The sequence below is a fragment of the Mustela erminea genome, chromosome 2, assembly GCF_009829155.1.
Source record: "Mustela erminea isolate mMusErm1 chromosome 2, mMusErm1.Pri, whole genome shotgun sequence".
NCBI lineage: Eukaryota > Metazoa > Chordata > Mammalia > Carnivora > Mustelidae > Mustela > Mustela erminea.
The window spans coordinates 155,028,157-155,046,973 of NC_045615.1; the positions used below are offsets into that span (position 1 = coordinate 155,028,157).

Here is an 18,817-nt window from a genome sequence, read left to right on the forward strand (position 1 = left end):
CCTCAGTGCATCTCAAACAATATCCAACCATCTGGGCCTGGTATTTAAGGCCCGTTGCCCGGAGACCTAAATTTGATTAAGCAGGATTTCATACCACTGTGTTTCCCTTTATCTTCACTACATTTCAAGAGCTGCTTACTATTACTTGAATTCGTTGAGTGCTTCCGTCCATTAGTGTCTTGGGCCTGAACATTCTCTCTACTTGGAATGCTCTCCTTCCTCTTGAAACTTTCTCTCAAAATTCAGCCTATCCTTCAGTGCCCACCTTCTCCTTGAAACCTTCCCAATCTGAGGGACTCTCTTGTGACCTTGAATTTGGAAAGCATCTTTTTTTTGAGATTTCTCATATGTACCTCATTCTGTTTTGTGTTAATAGTGTGTGGAACTTACTACCTCTATTAGCTATACATTTTTTTAAGGGAGGGACCCAAGTCTAACTTGTTTAGGTATCCTCTGTCATAGGATAGATAAACTAAGGCCCATGGACCAGATATGACTTGCTGCCTACTTTTGTAAATAAGGTTTTATTGAAAGACAGCCAAGCTCATTAGTTTATATATTGGCTATGGATGCTTTTATGCTGTAGTGGTAGTGTATAGTAGCAATAGAGATTTGTGGCCTGCAAAGCCTAAAATATTTATTACATAGGAAAAATTTTATTACATAGGAAAAATTTTCTGATCTTTACATTATAGTTCTGGTTCTCAAAGTGGGGATTGGAGAGCCCTGGATATCTCTGAGACCCTTTCAGAGGGTCTTAGGATTTTCTTCACATCTTTCAACCAAAACAACATATATCAGCAGATTGAACACAGAAGAGACATGAGAATCCAGATGTATTTCATTAAGCCATATACTAAAAAGATTTGTAAAAATGTAACACAATGCTATTCTTTTTGCCAATTTTTTTTTTTTTGCTTTGGAAAATAGTTATTTTTATTTTTATTTTTTAATTTATTTTTATTTTTATTTTTATTTTTTTTTGGAAAATAGTTATTTTTAATAAAATATATCATTTAAGTTAACATACAATGGGTTTACTATATAATTTTAAATTAATAAATATTTTTAAAACTTTAGTTTTAATTCTCATTATGGTAAATATTGATAGCTGTAACCCAGATAAACACATACTCTTAATTTTTAAGTGTGTAAAGGTATCTTGAGACTAAAAGTTTTGACAGCTGCTGCTCTGTTGTATCTAGAGAATGCCTTCCACAGAGCAGTAAATCAGTACATGTTGAACAAATGAATGAATAACAGAGCCAAATGGTTCAAATGTAAAATTAAATAAAGCACTTGGACAGTAATTGGAAGTATTGGAAAGGAAGTGTGAACAAGAAGCATCAAGCACTGGCGTCTACTCTGTGTTTGGATTTCCACTTTCCCTCCCGGAGCACATTGATGAAGCATGGTAGAATGAAGGTGAATTGAGGTGGGAGGAAGAAGAGCTTGTCTTCCTGACTTGCTTTTTTTGCTATTTTCATGACAATTAGTAAGTCAAAAATCCATGGGCTGGATTTTGCTACAGTGACAACTGACACCAAACATCTCAGTTATTTAACTAACACCAGGGAAGTTTCTTAGTCATACTATTATATGTCTGCTGTGGGTCTCAGGGAGTTCCGCCGACCATTGTTAGTCAGCATCCAGGCTAATGGCAGCCTTCTCTCCACTGGTGCTTCCACAATCATTGTGGCAGTGGGAAAGGCTTAGGGTGACTCACAGGCTGACTCTCCAATTTCGGACCAGCGATGACACATGTTACTTTCACTCACTTTTCATTCACCATAGTGAGTCATACATCCACACCTAACTTTAAAGAATTGTTATCCTACCATGTGCCGGAAGGTGGAGATTCAGAAATATTTGGTGGACAGAACCAGTGACTACCACCCAGTCATAACAGAAATTGTAGCTGTGACTTTGCAGTGTGTTCTTGGCAGTGCTGAGAGAAATGTGATGTTATGTAAGGCCAGTATACCACAGGTATGTCCTTCTGTGTACTCCTTGTTGATGGAGGATGAGGGCTCTTCTCATAGTGAGGAAAGGTTGGACTTACCAGTTCAAGGTCAACAAACCACTGGGGCTGTGGTTTCACGGGAGACTTCTGAAGTAGACTAGATTAATTTGAAACTGATGGGGAGTCTTTCATGCAGATATATAGTAAACCACTCTTATTAGACCAAACAATGTCTGGATTTAATTCTTCGAGACAACTGAAGATCTGACTACTTGAATTAGTATGTCTGTACACATGTGAGTGAGGGAGACCAGAGGAAAAGCAAATGCAGTATTTCAGCTGTAGATATCAATTTCAAAGTTAATAATGAAATTTCTTCTTGGCAGTAAACAATAGAATTTTACTTTGATGAAAATTGCTGGCAGAATCTTCAGAAAGATTTTCTTTTCTTTCTGTGGTAAACTGAATGTTTATGGTGTTTATAGTTGTTCTGGTAATTCAGATACCGATTCTACCCCTCTTAAGGCATTCTGCCCCTCAGTAGCTCCTCACCCACCACTTGTCATGCCAAAAACCCCTGTCGTCTTTGGACTCCTCCTTGTCCCCCATCGGTACCCTTTGGCTGTTTTCCTTCTTATTCGTACCTGCCCTCTGTGACTCTCCATTGCAACTGCCTCACTTCAGATCCTCACCATCTCCTGTGTCGACTGTTTCAATATCTTCCTGTCTTCCCAGTCTTTTTTCATACTGTCTTTAAATCTACCCTTCATTACTACCTCTCTACGTCACAAAGGCAAACATATCACTCCCTTTGCTCAGACACCTTTAGTGACTGCTCTCTATCCTTTATATACTCAAGCGTAAGCTCCCTAGCCTGATTAATATTTAGAAGATCAAGTGCAAGTTCTTTAACCTATGAGATGCCCCTCGACTTTCTCTCTGCTTAAGTCTCTAATCACCCCTTGGCTTTTCCACTCTTGTGCTACAAGCTCCAGTAATATTTGGGTTCTCATATTCTTAGGTTCCATGTATTTGAATCTCTTTATCCTTTATTCACGCTGTTCCAACTATTGTCAATTGATGCGGGTAAATTCAGTCTACCTTTGAAACTCTTGCTTTTCTTAATAGACTTTTTTAAAAAATCATATTCCTCTTTCCTCCTTTTCTCTCCATCCCATCAAAGTGCCCCCCCCTTGCCATTGCTTTGTCATCAAACCATGGTACCAGTACGTGTCCTGGATGATTGGCAAATTGCTCTAAGAGCCTGAACCAACTTTGTCTTTGAATCCCCATTGCCAAGCACGATATCACCCTTAATAGATGTTCAGTACATTTTATTTATTTATTTATAAAAGATTTTATTTGTTTATTTGACAGACAGAGATCACAAGTAGGCACTGAGGCAGACAAAGCGGTGGGGGGGCGGGAAGCAGGCTCCCTGCTGAGCAGAGAGCCTGATGGGGGACTCAATCCCAGGACCCTGGGATCATGACCTGAGCTGAATGCAGAGACTTAACCCACTGAGCCACCCAGGTGCCCCTGTTCAGTACATTTTAAACTGGACTAATTCATCTACCTGTCTCTTGCCAGGGGTGTATTTGTGGTTAACCATTCACTGTCAGTTACACTTGTATCTCCTTTGTCTTGACTGGATCGGTATGTTCTCATTAGGCTGATGTGAAAGAGAAGCTCTCACCATCTTTAGGATGATCCGAAATAAATGAGCGGAAATAGAATATGTAACATCTGCTTAACTAGATGGTGTAGCATCCCTTTGCCTGAGACATGCTTCCTGATCAGTGGGCAGTTCTGTCGTTTCACTAGTGGGTATTCTTGAAAGGAATGATGATAAACTTTTCAAATATATCTATGTTTTCTTATTTATAGGACTTGCCTTTTCTCTCTCTCTCTCTCTCTTTTTTTTAATAGTGAGAGATGGTAATGGTGTAGGGAGCTGTTCATGGGTCATGAATTGTTATTCCTCCTGGATTGATTGGGGTTCTTTTGTAGAAAACTGTGATTCGTTCATCACTCAGGACGTAATAGTGCCTAGCACACAAACACTTCACAAGTATTTGTTGATTAAATGAACACTTAACCTGAAAATAAGAGAAAGGACTAAAAAGAATATGGAAACTTAGAGCAGGAATGGTTTTTCTGAGTTTGTCAGATTATGGTCTTCACATCAGAACTAACTGCCTCAATAGCATGGGGGAAGCTCTGCTGCTTTTCCGTGACTGCTGCTAGTGGTAGAATTTGAGAACTGCATTCCTTGGCCAGGACCTCCATTTCCTGCTGACTGGATCATTCTATCCATGGTTGACATAACCTGCCCCCCTCCACAAAGCAGTTATGACTACTGTGAGCTATCATTTATCCACCCTGGTGCCGCCTCATTTAAACATCCCCACGAAACATTCTGTGAACAAGCCTCACTGACCCTTTGTTGCAAATGGAGACACTGAGGCTCAGTGAGCTTAATTAAGTGCTTATGGTGGTCATTAGGGCTATTCACAAATGTTGCAGCTCCCCTTTGCGACACACGAGGACACTTCCTCACCCACTTGATGACAGGTGTGACCACAGGCCTTGGCCTTGGCCAGTGAAACATGAGCAGAAGTGGTGGGTGTCATTCGTGGGGAGAGCTTGAAGAGCCCATACACGCGCCACTTGTTTCATTTTTCCTTCAAACTAGCAGCATTCCAGAGAGTGGCTGTTCCGTGTGTCTAGGTCCTGACCTCTGGACAGAGGTGCAGAGTCAAGCCCCCAGCCGGTCCACAAGGGGCGTTCCCCTGGGTGAGAAGTAAAGCCCTGTTGTTTTAAGCCACGAGAACTTGAGGTCAGTTCTTTCACCGTAACCTTGCCTGTCTGGCAGGGGGAGCACTTATCTCCCAGGAAGGGGAAGACCAGGGTTTGAACTCAGATGTGTAGATGTCCGATGGTACAGTTACTTTTTATTTCTCTCTCTGCTTCTCATTCTCCCTGGGCTCAGGTCTCCCTGCTTTCAGCAACAGATAGTGCCCTTGTCTGTTGACTAGAGGTGTGGACACTGCTGACTCAGAGTTTTGTTGTTTCAGGTCAGAAGATGAAATCCCCAGTGTTTTTCAATGAGAGGCAACAAATCAGCATTCAGAAATGTAATTTGCGGGGATGGTTCTGTTTTCTAAAGCCCATTCTTAGCAACCGCAGGAAGCAGCTGGAGCACATACACTATTACGGGCCGTGATCAGCTTTGCCCTCAGGAAGAGCCAGCCGCTGATGGGTTCTGCAAGTAGTAACCATGGTTACAAATCAAGGAACAGGCTTGTTAGGTGAATGTAGTGGAGGGACTAATGTCAGCATCCTTTTTGAGGAGGAAGACAGGAAAAATTCAATTATAATGCCAAGTTTTCCCCATAGTTTTACTTTTAAAAAGTTTTAGCTTTTAAAAAATTGTTTCTTCTAGCACACACTTAAGCTGGAGTGTGGATTTTAGGAATTGCTGTAGGTGCCAGCGTTGACTCATCTCCCCAGATTGCAAAGGGCATCTTTAAATGATTTTTATCTGTGTTTCTAGGGAAGAGCCTAGAGCCTTAAGTAGCTAGAGGCTTAGGCTGTGTAGACTATTATTATTTGTAATAATGTCAGTGATAGTTGTGACTGTTGTCTTCAGTAAGAATGGTGATTATCACCTTGGATTGGGAGAATCCCTTTCCTTTTGGTGGTGATAATTTTATTATATCTGGTTACAGTGATAGAGTTTTGGAGTATTGTTACATTAATTCATTCAAATGGTCAGTTCGTTCACTTAAATATTTTTAAGTACCCCTCTGTTGCCAGTGCTAAGCTAGGTGTGGTGAAAATGCAGTGAACAAGACAGATACCATCCCTTCCTTTGGACACCTACTAGTCAGGCCTGTGTATCAAGGGGAGGATGAGGTTGTGATAAGTTGGTTCTCTTGAGCACTTTTGGGGGTGCTTCTAGAGAGGGTGGGTCTCCTCTGAAGGGGGAACATGAGCACGTGGAGACTATCTAGGAGGTCAGCATACAGTGGGGGAGGTATGACTCAGCCATAGGATGTTGATTAGAGGAATCAGAGAAAGGGCAGCTTAATTGGTTTATGTGGGCTGGTTTAGCACGAATCTGTAGGGACAAGCAGACTTCCTTTGGTTCTTCAGAGAACAGGCCCTATAGGCAAACATTTTAGGAAGGAGGGTACTCAGTTGACACTCTGATGTTTGAGATAGAGATTTGAATGTAGTTTTTATTTTTATGATTCAGTGATTCATGAATTTCAATGATTTTCCGAAAGATTAATGACCTGGTGCAAGTTCAGGCTGGTAAAGCCCTGTTGGCAAGGATTTAGTCCCATCTCTTATGTGAGGAGGCAGGGTTTTCCCAGCAAGGGACTTTTGTTTGCCAGTTTGGGGAGGGAATGAGGGCTGCAGGAACCAGTTCTCCAGTGCTGGAGAATATGAAAAGAAACTCAAGGGCCTCTACTTACGAAGATGTCTAGTTAAGCCTGGAAACATATGATGATGTACATTATTTCTAAGAAGTTATGTGCATGTAAATGAAAGCCGGCTCTTTCTGATCATGTGTGTGCTTTGGTTGGCACATACGATTTCTTTTCTTTTTTTCATTTTACTTAAAAAAAAAAAAAAGCTCTATGCACAGCATGGACCTTGAACTCATGACCCCCAGGTCAGGGGTCACACATTTTACCGACTGAGCCAGCCAGGAGCCCTGGCACATACTATTTCTTGATTCATCTAGATGCTGTTACTTATCTGGAAAACTGAGGTGGTTTGCCATGACCTCTAGGGTGCTTGGGTGGCTCATTTGGTTAAGTACCTGCCTTTGGCTCAGGTCACAATCCCAGGATCCTGGGATAAAGTCCCACATAGGGCTCCCTGCTCAGTGGGAGTCTGCTTCTCCCTCTCCCTCTGCCTGTGCTCTCTCTCTCTCTGCCAAATAAATAAATAAAATCTTAAAAAAAAAAAAGATGAACTTTATGATAATGAAACAGATTGCTTCATTAAGTGGCAAGTTTCTTGTTGTCCAAACTATATAAACAGGTATTCGGAGATTGGCCATGTCTGGTGTTATAGGAGAAAAACCGCTTGATAGAGTTGTTCAGTTGATCTCCAGCCAATCCTTTAGCTCTGTGATACTAGGAACCATATCGATTATACCCAGTCTTCCAGATTCTCTACCCAGGGGGGCCTTTAAAGTGACTGTTTCTACCCTCTCTATCATATCCGTGTTCTAGAGGTAATGTGCAACTGTGAGAAAATTCCAGTAGCATTGTACTAGAGAAGTTTCTGAAGCTAAAGTTTTGACACAGTTTCAGGTTATTACTGGTACAAGTTTCTCATTCTCTTCTGCTTTCTTTCTTCATTTTGGTTCAGCAAAAAATGGATTTTTTAGGAAGTACCTTTGTCCACTGATTTGAACGCTCTTTAAGTAGTGTAAGTAGACCAAACGAAGCATTCTTAGAGTCTCTGCATCTTTTTTGTTGTTTTTGAGTCTTCATATATTTTACTGCTTTCTTTTTTCCCTCCATATCACTTCAGTGGTAAATACAGAAAAGAGTATATTGCCCTCAATTCAGCATGACTGGTGCTAGAATGAACTAAGATCAGAATCTCCACAGAACACATTAGAATTTACCTAAAGAACCTTCTATCCCCATGATGTAACACACATAAGTAAGCGAGGTACCTATTGCATAGTTTTCTCAAGTAAATAATTACGAATGACCTGAGCTCAGGGAGGCACCTTTCACTTTTACTAGAAGCTAGTAGCTTTGGTTTGCCTGAAGTTACCGCATACCCTATATTGGGTGAATAGCAGCTCCCGTTAGGCCTCAGTCCTCATTTCTTGAGTGGGCTCAGATGATTCCAACCCCCAGCTACTGCCTCTCAGTTCTCTGAACTCATCTCCTTAGGCTGGAAGATTGCAAATGGGGGGATTCTGACATGCCAATTGTACTTCATGGTTTGCCAAGGATCTTGATGTCAGAGAGGATTTATGCATAAGATTTTAGGCCAAAGAGAAAGAAAACAAACCCCTATTGAACATCTGTGCAGGACATTTGTGCATATGTTCCCTTGCTTAATCCTTGTAGCAAAGGTGCCTCCCTGAGCTCAGGTCATTCATAATTATTTGGTGTTGAGCTGCCCAAGACCCAACTTTGAGTTTTGGGAAGAGGCCACAGAGTAGTCGGAAAATTCAGAAATGGAATAGGATCAAGAGGTTGAGGTTGGATAGATTGTCAAGGGGCGGGTGGACAGGAGAGGTCTCAAAAGGGTAGGGAACGATCTTTTAAAGGTGGGAATAGCATTTGTGTGGGTTTATTGGCGTAGGTGTTTGCGGTACTGTGGTTTGGCTTCTGTACACCTCCGGTCTCTCCATAAGACATCTCTATTACCCTTGTCCCATACATTAGGGGTGACTTCAGCTTTTGGCTGGCACTTTGGTCTCATACTTTGTTAGTTATCTGGATCTTTTGATGTCTTCCTCCTTTCTCTAAATTTGTTCCACTTTTCAAGCCAACCACATTCTTTGAGTTATTTCAACTCCCCCAAACTTTTCTCTACTCTTTCCTTTCACTGAGGTCTGGATACCCCCCTTATTTCTCTTCTCATTTTCACCTCCTAATCTTTCCTTCACAGGGGCTTTCTCTTTTTTCCCCCTTTATTGCTTCTCACATCTCTTCCCGCTGCTGACTGACAGATCATACGCCAGTCTGGCAGAGATTTTCTACTCTGTTAGTTCTGGGCCAGCTACAGACTTCTTCCTTATTTACTCTAAGGCTTTCCAGGTCTGAAGGCTCTTGGAGTGTGCACACAGCATCTCCCTTCATAGGAAATGGACTTTGAACAGTAATGTTTATAGTGGTAACTCCAAATGGAAGTAAAATGATACCCAGTTGCTATTATCCATTCATTCACAAATATTTATTAAGTGCCACTTAGTGCCAAGCTCCAAGGCTAAAAATGTGAATAAGACAAACCTAGGGCTTTGACTCTGGGCTCTTGGAGTTTGTATTATATTAAAGCATGAACAGACAACAATTTTCTAAAAAAAAAAAATCAATTAAAAATGAAACAACCAAAACCATCCAAACTGATTTTCTCTTAGTTATGAAATTTTTTCAAAGAGCTCCTTCTGATAAGATTTTTACAACTAATATTTACAATTTAAATATTTCTGTGTTTTATCCTGGATGTGTGTGTGGGGGGGAGAATGGATTGGAGGTCTTAATGACAGTTTCTGTTATTATTATTTGTAGTGGGGGCAGCTCTTGATATTTTGTTGCCATGGACTAGGAAACTGGGGCACCTGGGTGGCTCAGTCAGTCGAGCATCTGAATCTTGATCTTAGCTCAGGCCATGATCTCAGGGTCAGGAGATGGAGCCTGTATCAGCCTCCTGTGCCCATGTAGAGTCTGAGGGTCTCTCCGTGCCCCTCCCCCACTTACATCCTTGTTCGGGTTTTCTCTAAAAATAAATAAATAAATAAATAAAATCTTAAAAAAAGAGAAAAGATTAGGAAACTGATCTGACAAAAATCCAAGCTTCTCGTTTAGCCATTCTTTCTAGACTTTCTCCAAGTCATTGCCAGTTGATTTATGCTCTTTGTCCCCTTATATTCCTATTTTTAGTGGTTGAAATAGGAAGAAATTGTAGTTGGAGTAACTTGAAATATGGTAGAAAACCAAAATGGAAATATGGAGAGTTGACTGTATGTACATTTTGGAATTTTACTAATACTTGGCTATGATTATGAGGTGGGGCATTGAGAAGCATGTGGCATTTTGCTTTTATAATTACATTGCTATTGTTTTTAGCACCCTTTCTCCTTTGTCACAGCTGTGGTTTTGGGCTACTATTTAATCATAGTGGCAGACAGACTTGCTGAGTTCAATCGCCCCCCCCACACCTTTTTTTTAATGAAAATGAAAAAGTAAAAAAATTGTATACTTTATTTCTGGGAATAGCTAAATTGAAAACCAAGAGTGTTTCTGCTTTGAGTATTCTTAATGATATTATATTGCACATAATTGGCATGGAAATTGAATATATTCTTTGTGGTTGTATATTAAATTTTCTCCTTATTAGAAATGGTGAGGTTTGTGTGTTTACTTATGGAAATAACATAGAGAGGCCAGTTTTTTCCCAGAGGCAGTTTGGTATTAAGAAATCCAGATTTAAATTATAGTTTTACCACTTGCTGTGTGACCTTGTTGGGGGGGTGGTGGTGGTGAAAGAGTATTCGTGAGTCACTGGGTACAGATACATTAGCCTTCATTCTTCCCAAACTACATTTATTATTAGCTTGATGGTCTCAAGCAGTGTAAATCAGACCCATACTTCTGAATTTCCTGACACAGATACCCAGGTTCCCTTATGTCTGTTATACGTATTTTTCATGCTAAAAATATTTAAATATTATTAAGAACAAAATATTGAGTTTATTTCGTATCCAAGGTGATCTTTGTTTTAGCTTGTTCTTAGGTTCTCTTTTGCTTCATTGTAAAGGTATGAGGTGAGGGGTGTTATGTGTTAATTGTGTTACATACATATTTACAGTTTTATCTAATGCATACACATTTAAATATCCTCCTCCTCTGCTGTAGTTCCCCCTCACTGCTTTGTATTGTATCTAATAGATAGAATTGTAAAGGACTTTATGAATTGCTACATGAGTGCTAAAGAATAACAATGATTTTCAAACTCAGTACAGAAATGCAATTAATTTTTATAGAAGACAGTATGTACCTGCCAAGTGTGTACTTTGAAAATGAAATTGTTTTTGATTTTGTGAAACTGCCTAAGATGTGATTCTCCAAAGCTTTCTGTTTCTTGCGGTCAGAAAACTGTGATATGGAAATTAATTATGATTATGCACCTGAGGCTGATTCTTCTTCTTTTGTAGAAATCAAATGTTTAAAAAAAAAAAAAAGAAAAAGTTTCTTTGGACAGTTCTATGACATTTGTATGCCCTGGATTTTGATGGGAAGGGCTGACTAGTGGTAGCTCGAGTTGAATGAACCCCTGGCTGTTGTAAGAAGTAGCGTACTTTATGGTACTCTTGCATTTCATCCTTTTGGTACAAGCTGAAATTTTCTCTTACTAGCCCCACTCATTCAGGATTGTAGTATAATGGGGTTTGCTTTATAGGCCCAAACTGTAAGTAGGAAGCACTGATTTATCCTGATAATGTGTCTTATTGAATGTCAGGTGCAAAATAACTACAATAGAACATTGTTAGGGATCAGTTGCATAACAACTTCCTGGGTTTGCTCAAATGCCATGCACACATTTCTGATTCAGGGTATGATCGGGGTTGTAATCTCTTTTGGCTCTTGCCTTTGTCTTCTTTGACTTGGGTGATATGTTTCTGGAAAAGGCTGATTAAATAATGAGTTTCCAACATTATTTATTTATTTGATTGTGTAGGAAAGAACATTTAAAGGTAAAGCCAAGCGAGACATGTTCTGTGTGCTTATGTGATGAGGTTGGTAACTGAATGGTGTCTTGAGATATGGTAGTTTGGAGTAGTGGCTTGGAGGAGGGCAAGGTTATCAGAACTACCCCTCTGCCTACTTCAGTTATTATATATGTTTCTTTTTTAATTCAGATTCTGACTGAGACCCACTCTCCTCTTAAGATAATTGGTTTATTTAGAGCAGTGGTACTCAAACTTTAGCATGCTTCAAATTTACTTTAAAGGTTTGTTTAAACCTCATTACTGAGCCCCAAACCCAGAGTTTGGATTATACTGCCATTTCCCCTATCCTTGGGACATATGTTCCAAGATTACCAGTGGATACCTGAGTCCTATATATACTATGTTTTTCCTATACACACATACTTATGATAAAGTTTAATTTATGAATTAGGCACAGTAAGAGACTTTCAGCAATAATAAAAAAATATAATTATAACAATGTACTCTCATAAAAGTTATGTGAATGTGGTCTCTTTCTCTCACAATATCTTATTGGGCTGTATTCACCCTTCTTATGATATGAGATGATAAAATGCCTACATGATGAGATGAAGTGAAGTGAATGAAGTAGGCCTTCTAATGTATCCTCAGGCTATTACTGACCTTCTGATGATTTGTCAGAAGGAAGAACACCTGCTTCTGGACCACAGTTCACTTTGGGTAACTAAAACAGCAGATAAGGGAGACCACTGCAGTTGGTCTAGGGCAAGTCTCAAGGAGTTGCATTTCTAATAATGGCTTGGGTGATGCAATGTTGTCGGTCTGGGCACCACACTTTGGGGACCACTGCACTGGGAAGCATTTCTTTTTGGTTTAAGGTGTTTGGGCTCAGGGGTAGGCTCAGGTTTGCTAGGCGGGAAAATACTGAAGCATGTTCATCATCTTGCTTATGGTTTACCTAGAAGTGTTGACTTCTGGGTTCTTCTGCTATTACAAAGTTAAACATTAATGAAGCTGTCAACATTACCTTTATTAACAAAAATCAGATAATGGCGGGAGGGACAATAGATTTGGTTGCTTCTTTTTTTTTTTTTAAATATTTTTTCAGTGTTCCAAGATTCATTTTTTATGCACCACCCCCAGTGCTCCATGCAGTATGTGCCCTCCTTAATACCCACCAACAGGATCACCCCCTCTCCTCCAGAACCCTCAGTTTGTTTCTCAGAGTCCGTTGTCTCTCATGGTTCATCTTCTCCTTTGATTTGCCCCAATTCACTTTTTCTTTCTTTCTCCTCATGTCCTCCATGTTATTGGAGTTATTGAATGTCAGGTGCAAAATATGCTTCACAAGTAAGCAAAACCATATGATAATTGGCTTTCTCTGCTTGACTTATTTCACTCTGCATAATCTCCTCCAGTCCCATCCATGTTGATACAAAAGTTGGGTATTCATCCTTTCTGATGGCTGAGTAATATTCCATTGTATATATGGACCATATCTTCTTTATCCATTTGTCTGTTGAAGGGCATCTTGGCTCTTTCCACAGTCTGGCAATTGTGGACATTGCTGCTATGAACATTAGGGTACAGATGGCCCTTCTTTTCACTATGTCTATATCTTTGAAGTAAATTCCCAGTAGTGAAATTGCAGGGTCATAGGGTAGCTCTATTTTTAATATTTTGAGGAATCACAACTGTGTTTTCCAAAGTGGCTGCACCAACTTGCATTCCCACCAACAGTGTAAGAAGGTTCCCCTTTCCCCACATCCTCTCCAACGTTTGTTGTTTCCTGTCCTATTAATTTTGGCCATTCTAACTGGTGTAAGGTGGTATCTCAGTGTGGTTTTGATTTAAATTTGCGTGAGGGCTAATGATGATAAACATTTTTTTATGTGTCTGTTAGCCATTTGTATGTCTTCTTTGGAGAAGTGTATGTTCATGTTTTCTGCCCATTTTTTTGACATGATTATCTGTTTTTTAGGTGATGAGTTTGAGCAGTTCTTTATAGATCTTGGATATCAGCCCTTTGTCTGTAGTGTCATTTGCAAATATCTTCTCCCATTCATTGGGTTGCCTCTTTGTTTTGTTGACTGTTTCCTTTGCTGTGCAGAAGCTTTTGATCTTGATGAAGTCCCAAAAGTTCATTTTTGCTTTTGTTTCCTTTGCCTTTGGAGACATACCTTGAAAGAAGTTGCTGTGGCTGATGTTGAAGAGGTTACTGCCTATATTCTCCTCTTAAGATTTTGATAGATTCCTGCCTCACATTGAGGTCTTTCATCCATTTTGAGTTTGTCTTTGTGTGTGGTGTAAGAGAATGGTCGAGTTTCATTCTTCTATACATAGCTGTCCAATTTCCCCAGCACCATTTATTGAAGAGACTTTTTTCCACTGGATATTTTTTCCTGCTTTGTCAAAGGTTATTTGACCATAGACTTGAGGGTCCATATCTGGGCTCTCTATTCTGTTCCATTGGTCTATGTATCTGTTTTTGTGCTAGTATCATGCTGTCTTGGTGATCACAGCTTTGTAGTAAAGCTTGAAATCAGGCACCGATGTCCTCAGTTTTGTTTTTCTTTTTCAACATTTCCTTAGTGATTTGGGGTCTTTTATGGTTCCATACAAATTTCAAGTTTGTTTGTTCCAGCACTTTGAAAAATGCTGGTGGAATTTTGATCAGGATGGCACTGAAAGTGTAGATTGCTCTGGGACGTATAGACATTTTAGCAATGTTTATTCTTTTTTTTTTTTTTTAAAGATTTTATTTATTTATTTGACAGCGAGAGACACAGTGAGAGAGGGAACACAAGCAGAGGGAGTGGGAGAGGGAGAGGGAAACGCAGGCTTCCCACCAAGTAGGGAGTCTGATGCGGGGCTGTATCCAAGGACCCTGGGATCATGACCTGAACCAAAGGTAGACACTTAATGACTGAGCCACCCAGGCGCCCCAACAATATTTATTCTTCTGGTCCATGAGCATGGGATATTTTTCCATCTTTTTGTGTCTTCTTCAGTTTCTTTCATGAGTGTTCTGTAGTTCCTCGAGTACAGATCCTTTACCTCTTTGGTTAGGTTTATTCCCAGGTATCTTATGGTTCTTGGTGCTGTAAGTAAGTGGAATTGATTCCCTAATTTCCCTTTCTATATTTTCATTATTAGTGTATAAGAAAGCAACTGATTTCTGTGCATTGATTTTGTATCCTGCCACATTACTGAATTTCTGTATGACTTCTAGTAATTCAGGTGTGGAGTCTTTTGGATTTTCCATGTAAAATATCATGTCATCTGTGAAGAGAGAGAGTTTGACTTCTTCTTTGCCAATTTGAATACATTTTATTTCTTTTCATTGTCTGATTGCTGTTGCTAGGACTTCTAGTACTATGTTGAACAACAGTGTTGAGGGTGGGCATCCTTATTGTGTTCCTGATATCAGTGGGAATGCTGTCAGCTTTTCCTCATTGTGAATGATATTTATTGTAGGTTTTCACAGATAGATTTTATGAAGTTGGGGAATGTTCCCTCTATCCCTATGCTTCGAAGAGTTTTAATCAGGAAAGGATGCTGTATTTTGTCAAACACTTTTTCTGCATCAATTGAGAGGACCATGTGGTTCTCCTTTTTTCTCTTATTGATTTGTTTTATTGTGTTGGTTGATTTGCGAATGTTGAACCACCCTTTGCATCCCAGAGATAAATCTCACCTAGTCATGGTGGGTAATTTTTTTAATGTACTGTTGGATCCTATTAGCTAGGATCTTGTGGAGAATCTTAGCATCCATATTCATTAGGGATATTGGTCAGAAATCCTCAGTTGGTTAAGCAGCTGCCTTCGGCTCAGGTCATGATCCCAGCGTCCTGGGATCGAGTCCCACATCAGGCTCCTTGCTCGGCAGGGAGCCTGCTTCTCCCTCTGCCTCTGCCTGCCATTCTGTCTGCCTGTGCTCGCCCTCTCCCCCTCTCTCTCTCTGATAAATAAATAAAATCTTTAAAAAAAATTCTTTAAGAAATTCTCCTTTCTGATGGGATCTTTGCCTGGTTGGGGGATCAAGGTAATGCTGGCCTCATAGAAAGAGTCTAGAAGCTTTCCTTCTATTTCTATTTTATGAAACAGCTTCAGGAGAATAGGTATTATTCTTCTTTGAATGTTTGGTAGAATTTTCCAGGGAATCCATCAGGTCCTGGACTCTTGGTTTTTTTGTTTTTTTTTTTTAAAGATTTTTTTATTTATTTGACAGGGAGAGATCACAAGTAGGCAGAGAGGCAGGCAGAGAGAGAGAGAGAGGAGGAAGCAGGCTCCCTGCTGAGTAGAGAGAGCCCGATGCGGGACTCGATCCCAGGACCCTGAGATCATGACCTGAGCCGAAGGCAGCGGCCTAACCCACTGAGCCACCCAGGCGCCCTGGACTCTTGTTTTTTTGGGAGCTTTTTGATCACTGCTTCAATCTCGTGACTAGATATTGGTCTATTCAGGTTGTCAGTTTCTTCCTGTTTCAATCTTGGAAGTTTATAGGTTTCCAGGAATGCATCCATTTCTTCTAGGTTGCTTAATTTATTGGCATATGACTGTTGATAATAATTTCTGATGATTGTTTCTATTTCCTTGATGTTAGTAGTGATCTGTCCCCTTTCATTTATAATTTTATTAATTTGGGTCCTCTCTCTCTTCTTTTGGATTAGTCTAGCCAGTGGTTTATCAATCCTACTGATTCTTTCAAAGAATCAGCTTCTAGTTTCATTGATGTATTCTACTATATCTCTAGTTTCTAACTCATTGATCTCTGCTCTAATCTTGATTATTTCCCTTCTTGTGTGTGGGGTTGGCTTAATTTGTTTTTTATTTTCTGTTTCTTTGAGGTGTAAAGAGAGTTGGTGTATTTGGGATTTTTCAGTTTTTTTGAGTGAGGCTTGGATGGCTATTATTTCCCCCTCAGGACAGCCTTTGCCATATTCCATAGGAATGTGTCTTCATTCTCGTTGGTTTCCATGAATTGTTTAAGTTCTTCTTTGATTTCCTGGTTTATCCAGACTTTCTTGAGCAGGATGAGCAGCTTTCTTGAGCTTCCAAGTGTTTGAATTCCTTCCAAACTTTTTCCTGTGGTTGAGATTTGGTTATTTCTTAACATTGGCCTACTTTCCCGCATCTAGTTCCTCCATGTTCCTTGGACCTGTGCCTTCTTTGGACTCCCCGTCTAGTACAAATACATCCCTACTATCCTGGGAGAAATGGTGAGGCAGTAAATGAGGTTTCTTGGAAAAGTTGTGATATCAGTCAAGATTACCATAGTAATAAAAGCTTTATTCATTTGACTTCTACCTATTTAGATTTTGCAGCAGTAGGACAGTGCTTTGGTTAAAATGAACCTTTGCAGTGTTTATAGTTTCCAAAGAAAATGAATGAACTTAGGATGTTTCCCACAAAATTTAAATTACTTAATGAAACTTCTTTCAGATTATTTCAGTTTTGCCACTTACATCAATTGATTTGGTAATTAGAAATCAGTCTTATCTATTAATTTTCATAAACTGCTTTTAATTTATTATTAGGATTGTGAAGGCGTCATTGCTTTAGGAATATATGGTTCAGATTTCCTCAGTTATTCAGGGAGAATTTTCATCCAGCTAGTCCAAATAACTGCTTTTACTTCTAATGTGAGGTACAAAATTAGAGCTACTCATCATTTCCCATTACTTTCAAGCCCAGCATTGTTTGGGAGCATTCATGTTTGTACCTGGTGTCTTTTGTTTTGAGTGCACGCTGGAAACCTGGTGTGTAGTTCAAAGAAAAAATGTCGCCTTCAAAAAGGTTCTTTTAATTTTGCTCATAAAGCATTTTTTCAGATGTAACTTTCCTTTGAAAAATGCCCTGTGCTCAGATTTTCCTAGAATAAAATGTCCCACCAGGTAAAGGGTTTAAGAGATCTAGGCCATGCTTACTCAATGAAATGCAGCAGAGTGGAAAATACCTTGTCTTGCCAGCTCAAGAAAATTATGATTTTTCTGATTTAATAGTTAAAGACAATTACATTCTTTAAAGAGCTGCTTTTACTTATAGATTAAATTATTAGGAGTAGATTTTAGTCAGTGGTAAAATTATGTGTTGATGTTTTTATCTGAAAGAGTTAAAGTTTATAATCTAAAAAATAATTTGGAAGCAAATGTGAAGCTATGTTCAAACTTTGGTGCTTGTTTTTCAACCCTTGTCCTTTTGGTGTGAAGGCCAGCCTGAGTCAGATCATTGAGGATTAATGATGAATGCATTACTCAGCACCCTGCCGGGGTTGGGTCAAACACCCTGGCTTTGAAAAGTTACTCTTTTGCTCAGTGAGCTTAGACATTTCAAGTCCAGCTGCAGGTCCAACTGCAAAATGAACAGAATGTTTTTCTTTTGCTTAACATAGTCTACTTGAAGATGGGTTATCACTCTTCTAGATGTCCCTCCTCTCTTTTCTTGTATAATGGTATCTACAGTCATTGGCTGGAATGTCAGTAGACTTGACCCACAGCCACTGTATCACCAGGGAGCTTGGTTCCAATGAAGTATTCCTAATGAAATCCATTCCTTAATGTGAAGAAGAAGATTGGCATGGTGAGGGGGAAGTAGGGATGTGCTTATATAAGTCTGGCGAATGGGAATGCAAGAAGTAAGGGGCCTGTGGTTGCACTACCTTGAGGCAAAGAATGGGGATTCTGGATTGGATGCCCATAAAGGAGAAATCTTCTTTTTTTTTTTTTTTAAGATTTTATTTATTTATTTGACAGAGACAGATCACAAGTAGGCAGAGAGGCAGGCAGAGAGAGAGAGAGGAGGAAGCAGGCTCCCTGCTGAGCAGAGAGCCCGATGCAGGACTCGATCCCAGGACCCTGAGATCATGACCTGAGCCGAAGGCAGCGGCTTAACCCACTGAGCCACCCAGGCGCCCAGGAGAAATCTTCTTGATTAAAGTATCAGCTGGGAAAGGGAACACAGATGGGTTTTGGGGTTGATCAGAGGGAGTGATGACCTTGGAGAGACTGCAGAGGCCTGAGGAGAGGAGGTCCAGGCCTGTAATCTGGGGCCGTCACTGTTGACATGAAGAAAGAAAAAAAAGGCCATCTCTGTAGGAGGTAGGAAAACGAAAGGATACCAGGTAGATTAGGATGTGTATAAAGGGCAGAAACAACAACAAAAAAGTAAGCCAAATGAGGAGTAAATTTATTTTTATGCGTATTGTTTTAGATGTTTCTTCCAAAGTTTAACTCATCTTGAACTTGACCCAGGCAATAAGACTTAAACTTGGTATTTGTGATTTTTACATACTTCTAACTTAACCATCTTTGTGCTCCAACCTGTGATCTGGAAAACTCTTCAGGAGATCCCAGTCGAGCTAAAGCATCATTGTCATTCTCATCATCATCTACAAGTGTTTATGAAGTGTACAA

General features: G+C 39.8%; 1 protein-coding gene across 4 annotated transcripts in view; it reads left to right on the forward strand.

Annotated features, from left to right (window-relative positions):
• SLC4A4 (solute carrier family 4 member 4) overlaps nucleotides 1-18,817 on the forward strand; it is a 345,711-nt gene that overhangs the window by 176,342 nt on the left and 150,552 nt on the right. The gene's annotated exons all lie outside the window — the stretch shown is intronic.